Here is a 22639-nt window from a genome sequence, read left to right on the forward strand (position 1 = left end):
AAACTAGAAGGGAGCATGGGCAAGGAAACGACCTCTGCACTGTCCATACACCCAAGACCAGCAGGGAGTTTCACCTTTGTGAATATGAAAGACCACTAAATGTATACATAATGTATTTGTTACATACTTATATGCATCAAGCACCAAGTGCTGGAGTAAACATAAGTAAACACAGGTCAGACACAGTCCCCATCCCCTATAAGGCTCACATCCTAAGAATATATGCCTGCTTGTATCTCGTATTGTACTGCTAGCTCCACAAAATAGCGATCGTGTCTTTCAATTCTTTCGTTGAGAATCCCGTGCCTATGCAGCAGACATTCAGTATGGTATTGTGCCTCTTCTAGGCACTCGGTACAGTGCTCTGCACACTGTAGGTGCTCAAGAAATGCTATTGGTCATGAGGATGATGATGATGATGACGACAGTGACAGCCAAGAAGTACAAGAGATAAAGTCATCATTATGAAATGTTTTCTGTGGCATTTTCCGAATAGGCGTAGTAACTAAACATTCTGCTGGGTAGCACTAAAAAGATAAAATCTCCTTGGGTTCAGTCTGTCCACTCCCTAGTTGAAATTATTTTTTAAAGCACAAGGAAATGAAAACTTCTGGGGAGGGATGTTGGCAAGAAAGCTGAATTCTTCGGGTAAGTATGGTTATCACCTATAACAACTATTTTGCTGGTAGTAGGCAACTAATGAGCTTTGATTCTGACATTCGGGCACAAGTTTTGGCCCTCCACAGGCAGGAGTTGAAAGCAGAACATGGGAAAGTCAGTCGGTGTCCAGCTGGGAGAGCGGTGAATAGGCGGCTTGGCAGGACGCCACGTCTGATTGGGTAAAGCGCTCTGACAATCTCAGTTGAGTTTTCAGAAACTCAATGGACAACTGGAATGAACTAGCAGGCTTTTAGGGCACCTGAAGAGACACACCCAGCCCCATCACCTCAGTGACCAAAGTCAATCATTCATGTTCAGGCATAAAGAGCCCTGAGCACCGGAGACTCATGGGAAAATGTCACCATGGGTTGAGGCCTGATAAATGGGCACTAGAAGCAGGCACTCTCTTTGCCAAGATTTTGGAGTACACTGTTATTTTCCCTAGAGTTCTCCCTCCTACAGAAACTGTGAGCCCCATGTGGGACAGGGATTCTGTCGACCTGAGTAACTTGTACGTATCCCAGCACGTGAAACTGTGAGCCCCATGTGGGACAGGGATTCTGTCAACCTAACTTGTATGTATCCCAGCATGTAGTACAGAGGTTGGCACATAGTGAAAGCACTTAATAAATACCATTAAAAATAAAGCACACACAGGGCTATGCCCCTGCTTAGGTGGGGTTTACCTCTGGGAGCCAGGCAGGGGCAGGAGAAGCATCATAGCATAGTGGATAGGGCATTGGCCTGGGAATCTGAAGGTCTTGGGTTCTGATCCCAGCTCTGCCACTTGTCTGCTGTGTGACCTTGGGCAAGTCTCTTAACTTCTCTGTGCCTCAGTTCTTTCATCTGTAAAATGGGGATTCAGACTGTGAGCTCTATATAGGACAGGGACTGTGTCCAACCAGATTACCTTGTATCTACCCCGCTGCTTAGTACAGTACCTTGGTATATTGTAAGCACTAAACAAATACCGTTATTATTATTATGATTGACTCTGTGTTCTGTTGATTAGAAGTGACCGGATGACTTCTTCCTGCCTGGAGCTGCTCAACTTATCACCCTAGGTCAATCCTTATCCTCAGCTACCCTGCAGAAGGGTCAGTTATTGGTCAAAAGCTAGGCAATATCATTGGCCACTGGAGGAAAGTGAAGCTGAGCACCCATATCCCAGATGTGGTTTGTGGGGAGGAGGTGGGCTAGAGAATTCTGGGGATTCTAATACCAGAGGAATTCCCAGCAAGTTCAACCTTTCAAGCTCTAGGAGACTCAACACTGAATTCTAGGGCTGGCATGGGCCTCCAGAGGTCATCTTGTCCAGCCCCCTAACTCCATCCAGGTGAATGACTAAGTCATTCGGGGCAAATGGGTATCAGGACATTCCTTAAAGATCTTTGGGTGTGGCTGCACCACACCTTTCCTTGAAAGCGTTTTCCCATGTTTCATTCCCCATGACAGTCAGGATGTTCCTCTTTGTGTTCAACTGATTCTCTCTGGCTATGATTTATGCCCATTTCTTCTTCAGTTCTTTGTGGCTCCATGAGACCCTCTTATATATTGGAAAAGAATGATTCATTGTCTCCAGTTCCTTTCCTCATGGAGCCTGTTTTCCATCCCTTTAGTCATTTTGATCACTCTTCTCTAAACCCTCTTTAGTTTCCCCATGTTCTTTTTACAGTTTAGTGACCCAGATTTGACCCAACACTCTAACAATGGTTTTACCAATGCAGAGTGTAGCAGAAAGATTACTTCCTGGTTCTTGCAGGCCAAGCTCTTGCTGATACATCCCAGTACCATGCTGATTTTTCAAATGATAGCACTCAGTTCAGTTTCCAGTCCACTCACATGATACTTTCCCCTAACTAACCTCACTTCATCTTGTAACAGGCCTTTGATTTTCCATGCCTCACTGCTCTACCTTACACATGTCCCTACTGAATTTCCACTTCGTTTTGCCAGACTATTTTCACAGTATGCTTAAATTTCATTCCTATTTATCTGTAGTTTACCATAGCATCACAATTTAGACTCATCTGCCAATTGTATGTTCAGGCTTTTGATTCAGTTAAACACCCTAAATGGAGCTTGCTCCAGAACCCATGCCAATTTCATCTCCTGAGTTTCTCACTGAGCCATCAGTTACAACGCTTTCAGACACAAACTACAAGAAGCTTCTTGACATACCACCTCTACCCAATCTGTCAAAAGATAGCAGTATGGCCTAGTGGATATAGCACGGGCCTACGAGTCAGAAAGACCTGGATTCAAATCCTGCCTTTGCCACATATCTACTGTGTGACCTTGGGTAAGTCGCTTAGCTTTTCCATACCTCAGTTACCTCATCTGTAAAATGGGGATTAAGACTGTGAGCCCCATATGGGATTTGTACTGTGTCCAACTTGCTTAGCTTGTATCTAACCCTGGTGCCTAGAATAATGCCTTGGCATATAGTTAGTGCTTAACACATACTATTTTAAAAAAAAAAGAAAAAGAAGGGATTTTTGTCTTGTGGGATTCCTTTATGCTGCACTCCAAATCAATTACTGGCCTTACTGTAGTTTAGATGACCGGTATCACATGCCCCTTGCCTATATTAATTATTATTTTTTATCTATTATGGTATTTGTTGAACACTTACCATATGTCAGGCACTGTACTAAGCACTGAAGTAGGTACAAGGTAATCAGGATGGACACAGTCCCTGTCCTCCACAGGGCTCACTGTCTTAATCCCCATTTTACAGATAATTGAGGCACAGAGAAGTTAAGTGACTTGCCCAAGGTCACACAGCAGACAAGTGGCAGAGCTGGAAATAGAACCCAGGTTCTTCTGACTTCCAGGCTTGTGCTTTATCCATTAGGCCATGTGGCTTCTCCATGGTCAGTCATTCTGTCATTTTACTCTTCCCAAAATCATGATGGTGGTAAATCCTAAATCATGCGAAGCTTCATCCATGGATGACTAGGTGTGGCAAACATTTCTTCTGAAAACCAAGGTTACAGGGGAATATCCCTGGTTTCTGAATCATTTCTCTCCAACAAGACAGCACATCAAATGCTATACACATGTCCAGTAATGGTCTCTGAGTTTGTTCTTATCAGAATGCCAGTTTCTTTCCTTTTACGGATACTGTAACGTGACTCTGACAGTTCCATATTCCATGATAAAGGTGGCTAGCAGAAATGTCCTGGTGGGTAGACTTATTTCTTATGATATCTGTAGGTCTCTTTGCATTCAAAGTAGGAAGGTTGTGAGGTAGCCACACACACGTGACCCATAGCCTGCCATTTTCTTCCTACCATCCTCCATCTTTCTTCCTGTAAATTTAGCCCTCACAGCCAGAAAGAAGTTTGGACTTTACATTTATCCCCGAAACCTTGGGTTTGGTATGACTCTTGGTGCCATGTTGGCAACAGGGCTGGATTAAGTGCACCAGATGCCTGGAGTGGGGTCTGATTGGACATTGGAGAAGTCAGATTTTCTGAAATCAGGTTTTCTGTATTTCCATCACACTCTTACCTAAATCCAAGCACAAGCTTTTCCCTTTTAATTAGCTTGTAGACAGGTAGGAACACCGCACAGCTGTTAAGACCCAGGTTGGTCTAATTAAACCACTGTTCTCCTGGGCCCAGAGAAGATAAAAATAATGATAATTACGGTACTTGTTAACTGTTTGTTATGTGCCAAGCATTGTTCCAAGCACTGAGGTAGATAAAAGTTGATCTGGTCAGACACAGTCCCTGTCCCACATGGGGCTCACAGTCTTATTCCCGTTTTATAGATGGGGTAACAGAGGCCCAGAGAAGTTAAGTAACTCACCTAAGGTCAGACAGCAGACATGTGGCAGAGCCAGGATTAGAACCCAGATCTTTCTGACTCCCAGACTCTTGTTCTTATTCTCTAAGCCATGTTGCTTTCATTGTGTCAGGGTTGCATTTTCTGCTTGGGACTCTCCCAGAAGATGCACACATCCCTTGTTTTGGTTTTCTGCCTTTCAGTCTCACCGATCATTATTGAATAATGTGCTGTTTAGAGAGCAGAATAGAGAAATGATCTTTAACTCTTCACCGACAACAGAGTCTGGCTAGGGCTTGCTGGATACAGGATAGTAGTTTGGAGCTCAGTCTTCAGCAGTTTTCTGAGTCAGAAAAGTAGTTATAATAATAATAATAAAACTGTGGTATCTGTTAAGCACTTACTCTATGCCAAGCACACTGCTGAGTAGTGGAGTAGATAGAAGATAATCTGGTCAGGTACAGTCCTTATCCCTCATGGGGCGCACAGTCTAAGAAGGAGAGAGAACAGATATTAATTCTCTATTTTATGAAAAACTGAGGCACAGAGAAGTCAAGCGAGTTACCCAAGGTCACACAGCAGATAAGAGGCAGAGCCAAAATTAGAACCCAAGTGCTCTGACTCCATGGCCTGAGCTCTTTCCCTTAGGCTACACTGCTTCTCATGTTATAGACATTTACAAGACTTACTGAGAGTGTGCAACTAGGCTCCTGTCATTGGAGTATAACAACTCCCATTTTAATGATTTCAGAAATTTTTAATGACCCTCTTAACCTGATGAGTTTAATTTATTTATCACATCCCCAAGCGTGGCTTTGCCGATTAGGATAAAGAAGATTGGATCTAATATCCAAACCTTCATTACTCCACTGGTGATGGGGGAAGGATTAGATTATAAGCCCTCTCGATTCCGATTCAGCCACCATACCACCATGGAGTGATTTTAGGGATTGATAAACTTCTCTGGAGAGTCAAATAATTTCCATAGCCCAGATCTGCCCTTGATATCAAGAACTTTCATAAAGTCTAAGCTGTTTGGGGAGTTTGTTCTCTGCACTTGTCTTGGGCAGAATTTGCAACGAAGTTCGTGACTGCTGTACCCACTGTGGTCTAAAGTCACATTACATTCTTGGGAATGCATAGTTAACAGTTTAATGGTGTTTTTAGGATAGGGCCAAGAAAGATTCTGACCGTGATCTTGCCAGAAATGAAAAGCGGTGATCATTCATAATACTTTCTGAGATTATCTTTCTTATCTGTCTTCTTGGGGATGGTGATAATAGTGGCATCTCTGAAATCCAGTGGTATTTCCTCAGCATTCCATATGTTAAGGAAGAGCCTGTTCAGGCCCAGGAGCAGAACATTCTCTTCATACTTGACGATCTTGGCAGCCCTACTATCAGATCCGGGAGCCCTGCCATTCTTCGTGGCTCTCACTGCAGAGGAGACTTAATTACATTTCCTCCACCTGCCAGCGCATTCACTCTTCTTCGCTGGGCCTCAGTCTTAATCCTAGATGGCATAATAAGGAAATTATCGAAAGGCTTTGGCCAGGTCTTTGCTGTGTTGGTGATGAGGGTGGGGCTATCTGGACTCTTGAACTGTATCGTATCGTACTCTCCCAAACACTCAGTGAAGTACTCCTCACACGAAAGTGCTCAATAAATTCCACTGCTTGATTGACTGGAGTCTTCGGTGGTGCCATGGTGGTTTGTAGAGCTAACAAAAACTCTCCTGGGGGTAGAAGAGAGGGGAAGAAGCAACACAGCCTAGTGGAAAGAGTACAGGCCCAGGAGTCTGAAGGATGTGGATTCTAATCCCAGTTCTGCCACTAGTCTGCTGTGTGACTTGGGCAAGTCACTTCATTTCTCTGTGCCTCAGTTACCTCATCTGTCAAATGGGGATTAAGACTGAGAGTCCCATGTGGGACAGAGACTGTGTCCAACTTAATTTGTGTGTATCGATCCTAACGCTTAGTACAGTGCCCGGCACATAGTAAGGACTTGAAACATACCATTATTAGTATTATTATGATTATTAATAAGACCACTGCTTGGATGTGGTATGCTTAGGCTTAGATTTCTTTGGCTTTGACATCCCATTATAGCCCCTTAACTTGCCCCCTTGTACCTTGTTCCAAATAGCAAGATGTAGACTCCAAAGGTATCCTTTGGGTCAGAGTCTGAAGAAGCATTGTTGGTTTTTTTGTGAGCAGTTCTTTGAAATCTTAATCATTCTTGCTCATTCATTCATTCATTCAATTGTATCTATTGAGCGCTGACTGTGTGCGTGGAGAATTGTAGTAAAAGCTTGCTACTTGCCCACAATGAGCTGACCTAGGCCTCTTGGGGTGTCCACAGTCACAGTGGTTGCCTAATAGACCAGGACACCATTCACTTGTCACATCAGTAGAGGTGAATGGGGCCTCTTCCAGTCATAGAGCTGTTTGATGTTGTTTGAAACTTCTTGAAGGAATCTGCATTCTCTGGAAGTTTGATATTCAACTGTCAGAATGGTTTAGATGCTACTTTGGACTTCGCTGACTTTATGAAGAGTGAGAGCATTTGAGTTTGGAACCTAGCAAGCACTCAGCATAACTCAGTCTAGAAATTATGTTGAAAATCCTTCAGGTCTGATTTTGGCCAGTGATGTAGTCATTGAGAAGCAATATGGCCTAGTGGATTGGAGTCAGAAGGACCTAGGTTCTAATCCTTGTTCTGCCACTTTTCTGCTGTTTGACCTTGGGCAGGTCACTTCACTTCTCTGTGCCACAGTTATCTCATCTGTAAAATGGGGATAAAGACTGTGAGCCCCATGTGGGATATGGACCATGTCCAACCTGATTAGTTTGTATCTACCCTGGTGCTTAGAACAGTACCTGACAAATAGTAAGTACGTAACAAATACCATAAAAAAATAATAAGGCATCACTACATGGATCATGGGTGCCTTCAAAATATCTTCATCCTATTCCCAAGTGGAAGAAAGAGCTGATGTTTACAAGCTGATGTTGAACACATCCAATGAGTCTTGTCTTATGCTGACAGGTTGTCTCTGACCCATAGCGATGTCATGAACACATCTCTCCCAGAAGGCCCCACCTCCATCTGCAGTTGTTCTGGTAGTGTACCCGTACAGTTTCCTTGGTAAAAATACAGAAGTGGTTTACCATTGCCTCCTTCCGCGCAGTAAATGCGTCTCTGACCGAGATTCTCTCCCATGCTGCTGCTGCCCAGCGCAGGTGAGTTTTGACTTGTAGCGGTTTGCCTTCCACTCACTGGCCACTGCCCAAGCTAGGAATGGAATGGCTAGGCCTCTGCTCGACTCTCCCTCCCATAGTCAAGACTGGTAGAGTACTGGAAACTATCCAGGTGCAACCCTGAGAGGGGTCATCCTGTGAGTAGGAGAAGGCTATTGCTATTTATTTTTCCAATCCCATCGGTCCAGTGATTTTAATCTTCCTGTCAATAAGTGCTTTAAAATCTCCCGTGATAACCGGCTTATAAAATATTGACATTGATTATTATTATTGTTGTTGCTATTATTACTATTATTATACTTGTTAAATACTATGTGCCAATCACTGTATTGAGCACTGGGTTAGATACAAGATAGCCAGATTGGATACAGTCCCTGTCCCATGCAGGGGTCACAGTCTAAGTAGGAAGGTATAGGATCTAAACTGTGAGCTCATTTGTTGTCTTGCAAGTGCTTTGCACACAATAACCACTCAATGAATAGGATTGAATGAATGAACAGGATTTTATTCCCCATTTTACAGATGAGGGTACTGAGACACAGAGAAGTTACATGATTTGCTCAAAGTCACACCATAGACAAGTGGCAGAGCCAGGATAAGACCCCAGATCCTCTGTTTTCTGGTGACTCATTTCACTAGGCCACACTCCTTCTCTATGAGCCTATCAAGTCTTCATAAAATCTTGCTTTTCACTGGTGACAATCATGGTGGGACCATTGACAGCGGTAATAGCAGCATAGTGCTTCTGTTTTAAATCAGTCGACCAGTTGTATTTATTGAGCACTTTGTGCACCACCTCTCAGGGTCGCACCTGGAGAGTTTCCAGTACTCTACCAGTCTTGGCTATAGGAGGGAGAGTCAAGCAGAGGCGTACTCACTCCTTTCCTAGCTTGGCTAGTGAGTGGAAGGCAATCTGCTACAAATCAAAACTCACCCGTGTTGGGCAGCAGCAGCATGGGTGAGAGTCAAGGGCGCCGACCCAGGTTTACTGTGTGGAAGGCAGCCTAGGTAAACCAATTCCATATTTTTACCGAGAAAACTCTCTGGTTCCACTACCAGAACGATTGCAGATGGAGAGCGGGGAGTTCTGGGAGAGATGTGTCTTTGGTGTCGCTATGGGTCAGAAAAGACTTGACATCATAAGATGTGGCAAGACTCTGTGCAGTGCACTATACTAAGTGCTTGGGAGAGTACAATCCAACAGAATTAGCGAACATGTTCCCTGCCCACAGTGAGCCTACACTCTTGCTCTTTATTACCCGCCTACATGGCAGGGTGATTCATTAGTAAACAGTGTGATTTGTCGATCGATCAGTGACATTTATTGAGTTCTTAAAGAGAGGCATAGGGTTGCTTTGCATATAATTAAAGTCCCAAAGTGTAAGAATCCTGTCAGCCTTCTCCCAATCCCAGTCAAGTCAGTTTGAGCCAGTCCAGGTTGGAAACACGACTAGTTGTGCGCCACCGACTAATTGTGCTCCACCTACGTATGTGTCTCATTACAGTATTGACCTCCATAGACCATCGCCAAGATGGGGCAGAAGCTTCATGCCTTTCCTTCCTCTTTAGCAAGTGTGGGAACTTAAGCCTCTGGGCCCTTCCTCCACCGCTCTAAGTTTCTGGAATAAAACACAAACTTCCCATTTTTTCCTCTTTGTGTGACTGCGCAGTGAGAAGTGGAAAGTGGCATCTATGTAATTTTCATAGCTCCAGCCTCAGCTTGGCGGCTGAATTGAATGTTAAAATTTTTTTTATCAACTGTGCTATTTATTGAGCACTTACTATGTGCAGAGCACTATACTAAGCCCTTGGGAGAGGACAGTATGACAGAATTAGCAGACACGTTCCCTGCTCATAATGAATTTAGAGTCTAGAGATGGGCTAACAGTCTAGAAACAAACTCAAAGTTTAGAGAGGAGCTCACAGTTTAGAGAAGAGGGTTAACTCTCCAGTCGTTGACAGTGCCCCTCAGATATGCTTTTTGGAACAGAGTTTGCAGGTGAGACACTCTTCTCTGGTTCTGACCCAGTTAACACAAGCTTATGTTCTTCCTATTTTGTGGCCAGTGATGGGTTGTCATGGCCTTATCAAAAGGCTGATAAGCCAGTCATAAACCAAGATTTACAGCTTTTTTTCTGTCTGCAAAGTCACCCTAAAGTGTGCCCGGTAAATATTGCAAAATTATCCGGAATGATTAGGAAAGACACCCCACCCTTTCTTTAAAGCTCTTTGACTAAGCCTAGTGCATACCTTTACTTCTCCAATGCATCAAACTCAGTGATAATGAACCCCATTTCAACTATTCCCCTTTCCAAGTCCTCAGTCTTGGCTTCACAAACGTGAAGAGTATTAGAATGATCATCAGGTGCTTCATTTAAAGGAAAAAAACCCACCCTAAACATTTATATAAACAGTTCACACACATAAATTTGAGGAATTGTTTTCCTTTTAGCAGTAAAGTAATATTATCCTCTTAGATGAAAGCTGTTGGGAAAGGCCAAGGTCATCGCTCTTACTGGGCTACGTGCCTTCATAAGCTTAGAGAAACAGCATGGCCTAGCAGATAAAGCACAGGCCTGGGAGTCAAAAGGACCTCGGTTCTAATCCCAGCTCCACCACTTGTCTGCTGTGTGGCCTTGGGTGAGTTAACTTGTCTGGGCCTCAGTTCCCTCATCTCTAAAATGGGAATTACAACTGTGAGCCCCATGTGGGCAGAGAATGTGTCCAAAGATGATCAATCCTGTATGATGATGATGATGGTATTTAAGTGCTTACTGTGTCCCAAGCACTGTTCTAAGCGCTGGGGGGATACAAAGTAATCAGGTTGTCCCACGTGGTCTTTCCATTGAGCCCTGCTGCTTCTCTGTTTTCTGGCAGATGTGCTGTATCGACCCCAGCACATAGAGTGAGTGACTGGTACATATTAAGCACTTTAAAAATACCATTTTCTAAAAAGAGAAATGAGCTATATATTCACAAATTCTCATGAAGATCTTATGTCATATGCCCATAATGGTCAAACTGGATATTTGTTCCTGGTCTTACTGGGTGTACTGCCTTTCTTTACTGAATTGACCTGGGGACTGCTTTATCCACCACTGAATGGCTGCTACACTTAATAATTGTGGTAATTAAGTACCTATACCGTTCAGGGCACTGTACTAAGAGCTGGGGTAGTTACAAGATAATCTGATTGAACACAGTCCCTGTCCCACACAGGGCTCACAGTCATAATCCCCATTTTCCAGATGAAGTAAATGAGGCCCAGGGAAGTAAAGTGAGTAACCCAAGGTCACAAAGCAGACAGGTGGAGGAGTCAGGGTTAGAACCCAGGTCCTCTGATTGGGTTCTAACACTGAAACAAGTGGCGTTTAATGATGAGCCCTCTCCCTTGAGTCACTGCCCACTCAGTAGGAAAAGGAGGTTCACGCTGCTTTGCCTTCTGAAGCTTTAGGGAAGTTTAGAAGAGAAGAAATATCATTATACCAGCAGGAGTTTGGCTGGGACCCAAAATTCACTTGCCCTAAAGATGGCTTTAAATTGGAAGGTTCATTTGAATATGGTTTGCTCTGATAGCCCTAGGTCCTTTCTCCTCTTTGTGCTTTCTTTAATGGTATTTGTTGGGTACTTACTATGTGCCAGTCACCATACTAAGCACTTGGGTAGTTAAACTAATCAGTTCCTATCCTACATGGGGCTCACAGTCTTAATCCCCATTCAACAGATGAGGTAACTGAGACACAGAGAAGTTAAATGAGTTGCCCAAGGTCACACAGCAGACAAGTGGCAGAGCCTGGATTAGAATCCAGGTCCTTCTGACTCCCAGGCCGGTGATCTGTCTACTAGGCCCCTCTGTTTCCCCTTTGAGCAATTGATCGAGAGAAGAACTCTACCAAAATATGGCCAATATCTCTTAGCCTTTGTTATTTCCTCCAGCTCAGATGGCAGTCAACCTGGCGAAACGGCACCAAGGCAATTGCATACATTTATAATAAAAGCTGGTGTAGTAGGAGCCTTGCATAGAGTCCTTACTCCCATCCAATCTCTGGGAACACAATCGGGTTTCTGTTGCTGCATTCCATCCACTACCCCTTTCTCGGGTCAGTTTGACGACTGAGAGGCCTTCCTCCACTACTCCCCTACATCTTCTACCTTCCGCAGTACCCCTCCTCTTGGATCTGCACCTTTGATACACCCCACCCCATATATATGTATTTATTTTCCATAATTTATTTATATATTTGTCTGTCTCCCTCTCTAGACTGTAAGCTCCTTGTGGGCCGGGAACATGTCCACTAAATCTGTTTTACTGTGCTCTCCCAACCACTTAGTTCAGAGTTCTGCACATAGTAGGCTCTCAATAAATACCATTGATTTGATTTATTCCTGGAAAACGTTCGCTGGCCAGTAGACTACATCATTTGGAGTGGGCTCTGAGTGTCAGAGAAGTTGCTTTACTTCTCAGCTGGTTTTGATTCAAGGAGCCCATCTGAGAGCTGTTATCATCAATAGCAATCAGTTGAGCACCTTTTGGACTAGTAGTAGTATTTAGTATTTATTGAGCGCTTACCATGTGCAGAGCACTGTACTAAGTGCTTGGAATGAACAAGTCGGCAACAGATAGAGACAGTCCCTGCCGTTTGACGGGCTTACGGTCTAATCGGGGAGACGGACAGACGAGAACAATGGCAATAAATAGAGTCAAGGGGAAGAACATCTCGTAAAACAATGGCAACTAAATAGAATCGAGGCGATGTACATTTCATTAACAAAATAGATAGGGTAATGAAAATATATACAGTTGAGCGGACGAGTACAGTGCTGAGGGGATGGGAAGGGAGAGGGGGAGGAGCAGAGGGAGATGGGGGGAAAAGAGGGTTAAGCTGCAGAGAGGTGAAGGGGGGGGTGGTAGAGGGAGTAGAGGGAGAAGGGGAGCTCAGTCTGGGAAGGCCTCTTGGAGGAGGTGAGTTTTAAGTAGGGTTTTGAAGAGGGGAAGAGAATCAGTTTGGCGGAGGTGAGGAGGGAGGGCGTTCCGGGACCGCGGGAGGACGTGGCCCGGGGGTCGACGGCGGGATGGGCGAGACCGAGGGATGGTGAGGAGGTGGGCGGCGGAGGAGCGGAGCGTGCGGGGTGGGCGGTAGAAAGAGAGAAGGGAGGAGAGGTAGGAAGGGGCAAGGTGAGGTAGAGCCTCGAAGCCTAGAGTGAGGAGTTTTTGTTTGGAGCGGAGGTTGATAGGCAACCACTGGAGTTGTTTAAGAAGGGGAGTGACATGCCCAGATGGTTTCTGCAGGAAGATGAGCCGGGCAGCGGAGTGAAGAATAGACTGGAGCGGGGTGAGAGAGGAGGAAGGGAGGTCAGAGAGAAGGCCGACACAGTAGTCTAGCCGGGATATAACGAGAGCCCGTAGCAGTAAGGTAGTCGTTTGGGTGGAGAGAAAAGGGCGGATCTTGGCGATATTGTAAAGACTAAGTGCTTGGGGGAGAACAATAGAATTAGTGGACGTGACAAGGGCCTTTAAGAAATTTACAATCCTTAAATGGTAATCCCTACCACTGAGGAAGATAGAAACAAGAATAAATTATAGATAAGAGGAAGAAGGAAAAGACAATATGTGCATGAATTAGTGCTTAAGTAATAGGGTGTTTAAGATATGTACAGAAGTGTGATGCAAGTGAGATGAATACTTAAGTGCTTAGCTGGTCTAGAAGTGCTGGAGAGGCAGTCGAGAGAAGTGAGAAGGAGAGATTAGATATGAATCTGGAAAACCCTCTGGAGAAGATGGACTTTCAGGAGGGTTTGAAACTGGGAAGAACTTGGATATGTTGAATTCAAAGAAAGAGGGAGGAGAGAGGAAGATCCCGGGCTCTAATCCCGGCTCTGCTAATTGTCTGCTGTGTGACCTTGGGCAAGTCACTTCATTTCTTTGTATCTCAGTTGCCTCATCTGTAAAATGGGGATTAAGATTTAGAGTCCCATGTAGGGCAGGGACTGTGTCCCACCTGATTTGCTTGTATCCACCCCAGTACTTAGAACAGTGCCTGGCACATATTAAACACTTAACAAATACCATAATTATTATTATTAAGATCCAGAGGATCAGCAGTGGGAGAGGTGAGAACATTGCATATAAAGTATGAGGTGGGTATACTGGGAGAAGACGGTGGATAAATCGGAGGGAGAGAGTTGGTTGGATGCTTTCAAATCAATATTCGGGGGTTTCTCTTTGATGTGGAGTGAACAGGCAGCCACTAGAGATTTGTGAGGAGTAGGAAAGACAGTGAAGCTTTAGAAAAATGATCTGGCAGCAAAAATGGGAGAAGAGAGTGGATAATTAGGAAGGAGAAAGCTGATTGAATGCTTTAAAGTAAATGTTAAGGAGTTTCTGCTTGATCAGATAAGAATGGTTTGCCATTTGAGATTTCTCCGAAGTTGGGAGAAGTGTGCAGAATGTTTTTACCTGAGTGATCCAGGACACAGAGTGAAGTTTGGGCAGAAGAACAGAGAAACGGGAGGGTGGGAGACCAGGAAGAAGCCTGATCCAGGAACCAAGCTGAGATTTGTCAGGATCCTGGACCAGCCTGGTGGCTGTTTTGGTGGGTTAGATTTTGAGAGCAGGAAGGAGATCTCCTCTTGAGACATGGTAGAAAAGATGAGAGAATTAGCGTGGGGGTGGGAGGGAGGTGGGGAGGTGAGTTGGAGATTTGGGGAAATTTTCCCCTGATAGTTTCTATTTCATCAACAAAGCTGTTTTCAAGATTATCAGGGATGAGAGAGGAGGGAGGTGGGACACTGAGGTTTTAAGAAGAGAATTAAAGGTCTGGAAGAATGGGTAGGGATGATGAGCATGGCTGTTGATGAGGGATTTGACAGTAATATTGCTGTGTGAAAGAGAGCACACAATTACAACAAGTATGGATGAATGGGAAGAGGCCAAATTTGGTCTGGTGTCTAGATTTCTGCCAACTGCACTTTGTGGAGTAAGAGCAGGAAGGGAGAAAGTGTATTTTTCAATAGTATTTGTTTCAATAGTATTTATTGAGCGCTTACTATGTGCAGAGCACTGTACTAAGCGCTTGGAATGTACAAATCGGTAACACATGGAGAAAGTCCCTGCCCTTTGACGGGCTTACAGTCTAATCGGGGGAGACGGACAGACAAGAACAATAGCAATAAATAGAATCAAGGGGATGAACCTCTCAGTAAAACAATAGCAATTAAGTGTACTCTGAGGTGATCCAAGAAGTGGTGTTGTGTAGGGGTGGATTGGGGAGTCAATCTATCAGTGGTATTTATTGAGTGCTTACTCTGTGTAGAACACTGAACTAAGGACTCGGGAGAGTACAATAGAACAGGTAGACAAGTTCTCTGCCCACAAGGCTTTCCCAATGTAGTGGACAAGGAGAAGACAATCTAGTGGACAGGGAACTTGCAATCTATCAGATAAAGAGAGGGGAGGTTAAATAGTGAGTTCGAGTGAATCATGATGACCTGGGTTAAGAGGAGGTGGTTTAAAAGATTGGTGGATTTTTTGGAGGGAGAGCACAGTTTCGTAGTTTGGGGGTGTGTGGGACAGAGGGCAGATTAGGAAGTTGCAGTCAAAGAGTTGGTGAGGTTAGTAATGATACAGGTAAGGTAGCAGAGTGGAGAAATTAAAAGAGGGTCAGATCCTCAAGACCTGAGCTTTAACTAATCATTTCATCTCCCTGTTTCTTCAGGGTAGAGCGTGGCCCCCAGTTCTGACCTCCAGAAAACCAAGACAGGGTTCTAAGTGAAACTATGTAGGTCTGAGAGGAAGGGTGAAAAGGCCCAGAGTTATTTAGCTCAGTGAATAATAATAATAATAATTGTGGCATTTTTTAAGCACTTCATATTTTCTAGGCACTCTTCTAAGCACTGGGGTAGAAACAAGATAATCAGATTGGACACAGTCCCTGTCCCACATAGGGCTCACAGTCTTAACCCCTGCTTTTATAGATGAAGAAACAGAGTCATAGAAAAGTGAAGTGACTTGCCCAAGATCACACAACAGACAAGTGGAGAAGCCAGGATTAGAACCCAGGTCCTTCTGACTCCCGGGCCCGTGTTCTACTCACTAGTTCACACTGGTTCTCACTCAGCCAAACTGCTATTTCCCAGGGTAGAGAAACCATCCGTTCTGAGCTCTCCGGACAGTAGAGCAAGAAGAATCTTGAGAAAACTGTCATGGGAGAGACGTTAGTTAAATGAGTGGGGAGGACTTACGGGTGATAAATCCCTTTTACACATTGGATGGACAGTTTGCCTGACAGAGCCCTACATCAAAGCCAGTGAGAGAGTGGGGTAGTGCCTACTAACTCTTTTACAATCTCCCAAATGGTTAGTACAGTGCTCTGCAAATGGTAAACGCTCAAAAATACCACCGATAGATGATAGGTCTCCCCAAATCCGAATCTGAATCTGAAAGCTTCGAATGTCTAATCGTCTCAGGAGGAAGGAAGGTTTCGGGGCTTTGATCAGAAATGTAATTTTCCCAACAGCTCAAAGGCACACCAAGACAGAAATGTGCCTAAGTTTTAGTCAACTCCCACTGGGTGTATATTAGCAATCACACAGCCCAAGGTCTGAGAGTGCTATTTGGCCCTGTAGTTTCACTGCCTTTCCAACAGTCAGTATCTTTCTAAGTTAGTAAAAGTTGGCCCTCAGAACACCCTAGGTGGATTTCTGGCTTCCAAAAATGCCACTTTAGTGAAAATGGGAATCTGCCTTTAAGACTGAAGAACTGCCAAGGTTAAGAGATAGTTACATCACCTTGTTTGAGAGTCTCTAGCCATCACCAAACATAAATGTTTTACTGGGCATACAAAACAGCTTAAGTGTTTTATGACAAATCAAATAAAGAGAGAGTCAAGTACTAATAAAGTTATCCACCAGTGGGCAATAAACAGGGTACTCAGAACAGGTAATTACATTAATTGTGGGATCTGTATCACTACAAACATTTTTGCTTTTTAATAATGCCATCTCCCTCCACCTTAATCATTTTTGTTTTTAAATCAAGGCCCACTGGCTTCATTTATAATTCCTGTAGCGGTCAGTTGTTAGTTCCCAGCAAGCAGGATCTGTGTTTGTTTAACTCTGCACAGTTCCACACATTTAAATATAATAATTGTATTATTCATTAAACACTTACTTTGTGCTAAACACTGGAGTGCATTCAAGAAGTAGCATGGCTTAGTGAATAAAGCATAGGCCTGGGATTCAGAGGACCTGGGTTCTAATCCCTGCTCAACTACTTATCTGTTGTGTGACCTTGGGCAAATCACTTCTCTGCACCTCAGTTCCCTCACCTGTATAGTGGGGATGAAGACTGTGAGCCTCAGGTGGGACATGGACTGTGTCTAACTTGATTAGCTTGTAGCTATCCCAGTGCTTAGTAGAGTAGAAATACCACTGGGGGGAAAAAAGATGATCAGATAAGATGCAGTCCCTCCCCCACATGAGGCTCACAATCTAAAAGGGAGGGAGAGCTGGTATCTTATCTCATTTTTCAGATGAGGAAATTGATGTCCAGAGAGGTCACATGATTTGCTCAAGTTTCAGCACAAGCCAGTGGCAGAGCTGGGGCTAGAACCCAAGGCTCCTGATTGACAAGGGCTATGGTCTGGATACTGAGGCTGTGCTGTCTGATATTGACAGGGGCTGGGTGGGGGCTGGGACAGAGAACTCCAATCAGAACCCTCCAGTCTACAAGAGTCCCTTGAGAAGACTGCCTCTTTGCCAGGTTGCTCATTTGCTTGATGCTTTATTTTTACCTCTCACTTTGTCCCTAGGGCCTTTCAACTGTTTCATATCTCCCCATATAGACTGCAAGCTCCATGTGGGCAGTGATACTTTCTACCGACTCTATTACATTGTACTTTCCCAAGCTCTTAGTTCAACATTCTGCACAAAATGAACGCTCGGTAAATTGCACTGATTATCTGGTCTCCAGAGCTGAGCTGTCTTGAAGAGACTGTTAGCTCGTTTTTTTGTTTCGTTTTGTTTAAGTGATATTTGTTAAATGCTTACTATGTGCCAGGCATTGTACTAAGGCTGGGGTAGATACAAAGTTGTCAGTTTGGCACAGTCCCTGTCCTGCATGGGGCTCACAGTCTTAACCCCCATTTTGCAGATGACGTAAATGAGGTTCAGAGAAATAAACTACATACCCAAGGTCCCACAACAGATAAATGGTGGAGCCAGGAATAGAACCCAGGTCCTCTGACTTCTGGGCCCATGCCTTATCCACTGGGCCACACTGCTTCCTGTTGTAGGCAGGGAACATGTCTTCCAACTCTGTTGTATTGTACCCTCCCAATCGCTTAGTAGTGAGCTCTGCACCACATTAAGTGCTCAATAAATACCATGAATGATGGTGGTGATGAGAGTCCAAGGAAACATTTCTAGGTGGTTGCCAACATGAAGTTCGTTTCTGGTCAAAGGGTGCTCCTTCAGCTGAAGTGGACCATGTCCTACCCCTATTCATTCAGTAGTATTTATTGAATTACCCCTATCTGAAGGCTACATCAAGCAAAGCTCACCGAGCCCATTGCCTTGGTTCTGTTCAGTTCCAAGGCTGGGAAAAATGGCATCCCAGGTTCCCAGTACCTCAGGTGTACCAGAACATGGTTGTTCTTCTTCTTCAAATGCTGTCGAGTCATTTTCCACCCATAGTGAATCCATGGACACATCCTTTTCAGAACGTGCCATTTTCTGTCTTAAAGTCATTCTGGTATGTGTATCCTTAGAGTTTTCTTGCTAAAGATACAAAGGTGGTTTACCATTACCTTCTTCTGTGCAGTTAAAACTTGAGTTTAGGCTTAGACCTTTTCACTATGGATAGCCCTATATGGCACAGCTCTAAGCTGCATTAGCGTATGCAAACTCTCCTGCCACGATAAGGCATTGATTCGCAGGAGAGAGAACGTCGTTACTCCTCTTAAAAAAGGAGCAATCTGAACCAGGTTCAGGTTGGCTTGGCCCCCTTTTAGCTGGATTAGCCAGTGGCAGCCACTTCACCCAGCGTTCACAGGCTGCCTCTGCCCACTTGGAGAGAATTCCAAGCTACCAATTTCTATACCCCTTAAACGGGGGTGGGTAAGTCCACCACTCCTTAGGGAGATTGTCCCCTCTACCCAGGAAAGAGGATAAGAAAATCAGATCAAGAAAATAAAAAATCTTGAAAAGCAGTGTGGCCCATGAAAAGCAGTGTTACCTAGTAGGTAGAGCACAGCCCTGTCTTCTGTGTGACTTTGGGCCAGCCACTTAACTCTCTTTATCTCACCTCATCTGTAAAGTGGGGATTAAGACTGTGCCTCAGTATGGGACATGGACTGTGTCCAACCAGATGATTTTATATCTACCCAGTGCTTAATACAGTGCCTGGCACATAGTAAACACTTAACAAATGCCATAAAAATAAAAAGTAAAGTAAAATAAAATGAAAAAACGTCTCATACACAGTTCTTCTTGGTGGAGACTTACACAAGCAAATGTGTATTATAATCCACAGTGTTAGCCTCAGACACAACTCAGCAACCACACCCAGCACAGAAATGCAGGTCACACACATACACAGTACTCTTTGGGATTCTGGGTCATAAGGGTGTCTGGTAAATGCCAAGGACTATTATTATCCTTAATCACTTGAAATCTATCCAGCCGGGCTTTTGCTGATGGCAGAAACCATTTCAAAAGAGTGTCAAAAGGAACCACTGATACATCTTGCATTTCTGCTTCCAATCACTCAAAACACCCTGGAAAATTCTTTTCTCTCTGAGATATGCCACTTATGGGCCAGTCAATAATGAAACTTGTGTTATTTAAGCACTTACTTTGTGTCAAGCTCTGTACTAAATGATGTCCAAAAAAAATAGCCTCAGGGGAGCATGTTCATTGGGTTGACCAGGCATTGGAACATGAGGGGTTCCCTCAACCACCCTGTCTGAAATCCCACAGACCCCATGAGGGACAGTCTGCAACGGCGGGGCGGAGATCTAAATTGACCCTACCCACAACCTCTTGCATCAACCAGGGCAGTTCCAGGCTGGGGAGGGCGATGGATCCCCTTTCCTCTCAGGTAGGAAGATGGGAACATTCACTCCCAGAGAGGATTCCGTCATCCAGATTGCCAAAGTATTTATCTAACTGGGCGTTTCTCGAGCAGGAGCCTGCCTGTCAATCATTTGGCAGAGAAAATAACATTCTTATCATTCACCTGCCTGCCAAAAGAAACTCTTGTAGCATTCTCCAGCCCAGTTAGCACATAGTGTTGCATGGCATTGTTCATTCATTTCTTTCTTTATTGGCTGTTTTAATGGAGAAACATCCTGGAACGGCAAACTCCCAGATCCATGGTTGGCTGGGAGTTCTGGCAGGGTGGGAGTCAGGGGAGGAGGAGGATGGGAGGAGGTTGTGAGGAGATTAAGCTGCCTCAGTAATGTGGGTACTGAAGCCAGAGCCAAGACAGAAGGGTTAGATGGTGGGAGCTGGGGAAGTGATCTGCTTAGCTCTTGGGAGCTCTTTAAAGCCCTCCCCTCTCTCTGGTGTGATCTTTTCCTGTCCTGGGGGCTTGCCCTCCAGAATCTCTGCCTTGAGGCTGGCTGTTTAGCGAGCATAGGCAGGGTGGTTGAGAGGGCTGGGATTCTGGTGACACTGTGTGGCATCAGGCAAGTTATTAAACTCTCTGGGCTTCATTTTGCTTCTCTGATAAAAGGGGAAATAATTCCTGCCTTAATGATGATGATATCATCATTACTACTACTAGTACTACATCTGCTCTACTATTCTTATTATAAATAATAATAAGAATATTAATAATTGTGATGCCCTCTCTAGACTGTAAGCTCCCTCTAGTCTGAAAGCTCGTCGTGGGCAGGGAATATATCTACCAACTCTGTTGTATTGTACTCTCCCATGAGGTTAGTATAATAATAATGTTGGTATTTGTTAAGCGCTTACTATGTGCAGAGCACTGTTCTAAGCACTGGGGAAGATACAGGGTCATCAGGTCGTCCCACAGTTAATCCCCATTTTACAGATGAGTAACTGAGGCACAGAGAAGTTAAGTGACTTGCCCGCAGTCACACAGCTGACAAGTGGCAGAGCCGGGAGTTGAACTCATCACCTCTGACTCCGAAGCCCAGGCTCTTTCCACTGAGCCATGCTGCTTCCCATAGTATAGGGCTTTGCACATTTTAAGCTCTCAATAAATGCCATCAGTGATGATATATCATGGGATTATTGTGAAGTACAAATGACATGAAAGCACCTTGTGACAAATAAATGTGCTCAGCATATTTAGGATATTTTTACTGCTGTGTATTTAGTTTACCACTGCCTCATTCACAAAGGGATTCACAAGAAATACCATTTCTCTACTTTCCCTGGGTCTTGCACATCTGAGAGTAGAACCAAGTCTCTCATAAATCAGGGTGGGAGGGAAAGAGGTTATGCTTCTTGGAATCAGAAGACAGCTTGTCTCTAATTAGTTTTTCTCTGAATATTCCCAGTTGCCTAGCTCAGCATTCCAAGCAGTGTAGGCACTCAGTCAATAATTCTTGACCATGATGGTGATTAATCTGGAGAAGACCCAGTTCCCATTGGTTCCTGAGTGCCACAACTCTTTTTTTTTTTCCCAAAACCATGATTTGGCACCCTTGCTAGTTGTACCCACAGTTCAAATTGGTTGGGCTCCCATACATCTCCTGTGGAACAGAAGTCTTTTCAGTCTTTCAGCTTTAACTTGCAGATTTCCTGGGATGAAAGATCTCAGCTTCTTTTTTTAAGACATTTGTTAAGCACTTACTGTATGTCAAGCACTGTTCTAAGCGCTACAGTAGATACCAGCTAATCAGGTTGGACACAGGCCCTATCTCACATGGGACTCACTGTCTAAGGAGGAGGGAGAATAGGTATAGTAATAATAATGATGATGGTATTTGTTAAGCACTTACTATGTGCCAAACATTGTTCTAAGTGCGAGGGTAGATACAAGGTTTTCAGGTTGTCCTATGTGGGGCTCACAGTCTTAATCCCCATTTTACAGATGAGGGAACTGAGGCACAGAGAAGTGTCACACAGCAGACAAGTGGAGGGACAGTATTAGAACCCACGTCCTCTGACTCCCAAACACATGCTTTTGTCACTAAGACAAGTTGAGGAAACTGAGGCACAGTGAAATGACTTGCTCAGGGTCACACAACAGGTGAGTGACAGAGTTGTGATTAGAACTCAGGTCCTTTGGCTCACAGGTACCATGTTCTTTCCATTAGGCCATGCTGCTTCTCATTTATTGCTTTAGAGTAGTTGTAAAGAAGGAGGTTCCGTGGCGTCTTCCTTCATAGTCCCCCAAGGGATTTGCTCTAGTATATCTCATCGTCCGTCTGCCAGGATGGTGAGCCCCACATTGCAAATATGCACGTGCTAACATGTAGAGAGATAAAGAGGCTGACTTGATGATCATGATGGTATTTGTTAAGCACTTATCCTGTGCCAAGCACTGTACAAAGTGCTGGGCTAGATGCAAGATAATCAGGTCACTGGGAGAAATTAAGTGACTTGCCCAAAGTCACAAAGCAGGCCAATGGCAGAGCCTGGATTAGAATTCAGGACCTCTGACCCCCAAGCACAGGATATTTCCGCCTGGCCAAACTGCTTCCAATTCCCTTATAACATAGGATGGGCAGGCCCTCTGTGCGGGTTTTCTCTATTGCCTCCTCTCCCCCACCCCGGACAAATCCCTTCTCCCCACCCCAAGCTGGTGAGGGCCTGGCTTGCTCCTTCCAGGCACACCCCAGCCTGGTACGCTCCCTCTGCCTGGGGGCTGGAAAAGGGGACGCAGGGAGGGGCTCCATTCCACCCCTGCCTCTGCCCGAGCACTAGAGCAGGGAATCCTCCCAGCCAGGCAGG

The 22639-nt window shown here is 44.6% G+C and overlaps 1 protein-coding gene and 1 pseudogene across 2 annotated transcripts in view; both read left to right on the forward strand.

Moving 5' to 3' along the window:
• Positions 1 to 22639, forward strand: part of CFTR (CF transmembrane conductance regulator) — a 188949-nt gene that overhangs the window by 84959 nt on the left and 81351 nt on the right.
• Positions 8505 to 8635, forward strand: LOC114814846 (annotated as a pseudogene).

Source organism: Ornithorhynchus anatinus, chromosome 10, assembly GCF_004115215.2.
Source record: "Ornithorhynchus anatinus isolate Pmale09 chromosome 10, mOrnAna1.pri.v4, whole genome shotgun sequence".
NCBI classification, from domain to species: Eukaryota; Metazoa; Chordata; class Mammalia; order Monotremata; family Ornithorhynchidae; genus Ornithorhynchus; species Ornithorhynchus anatinus.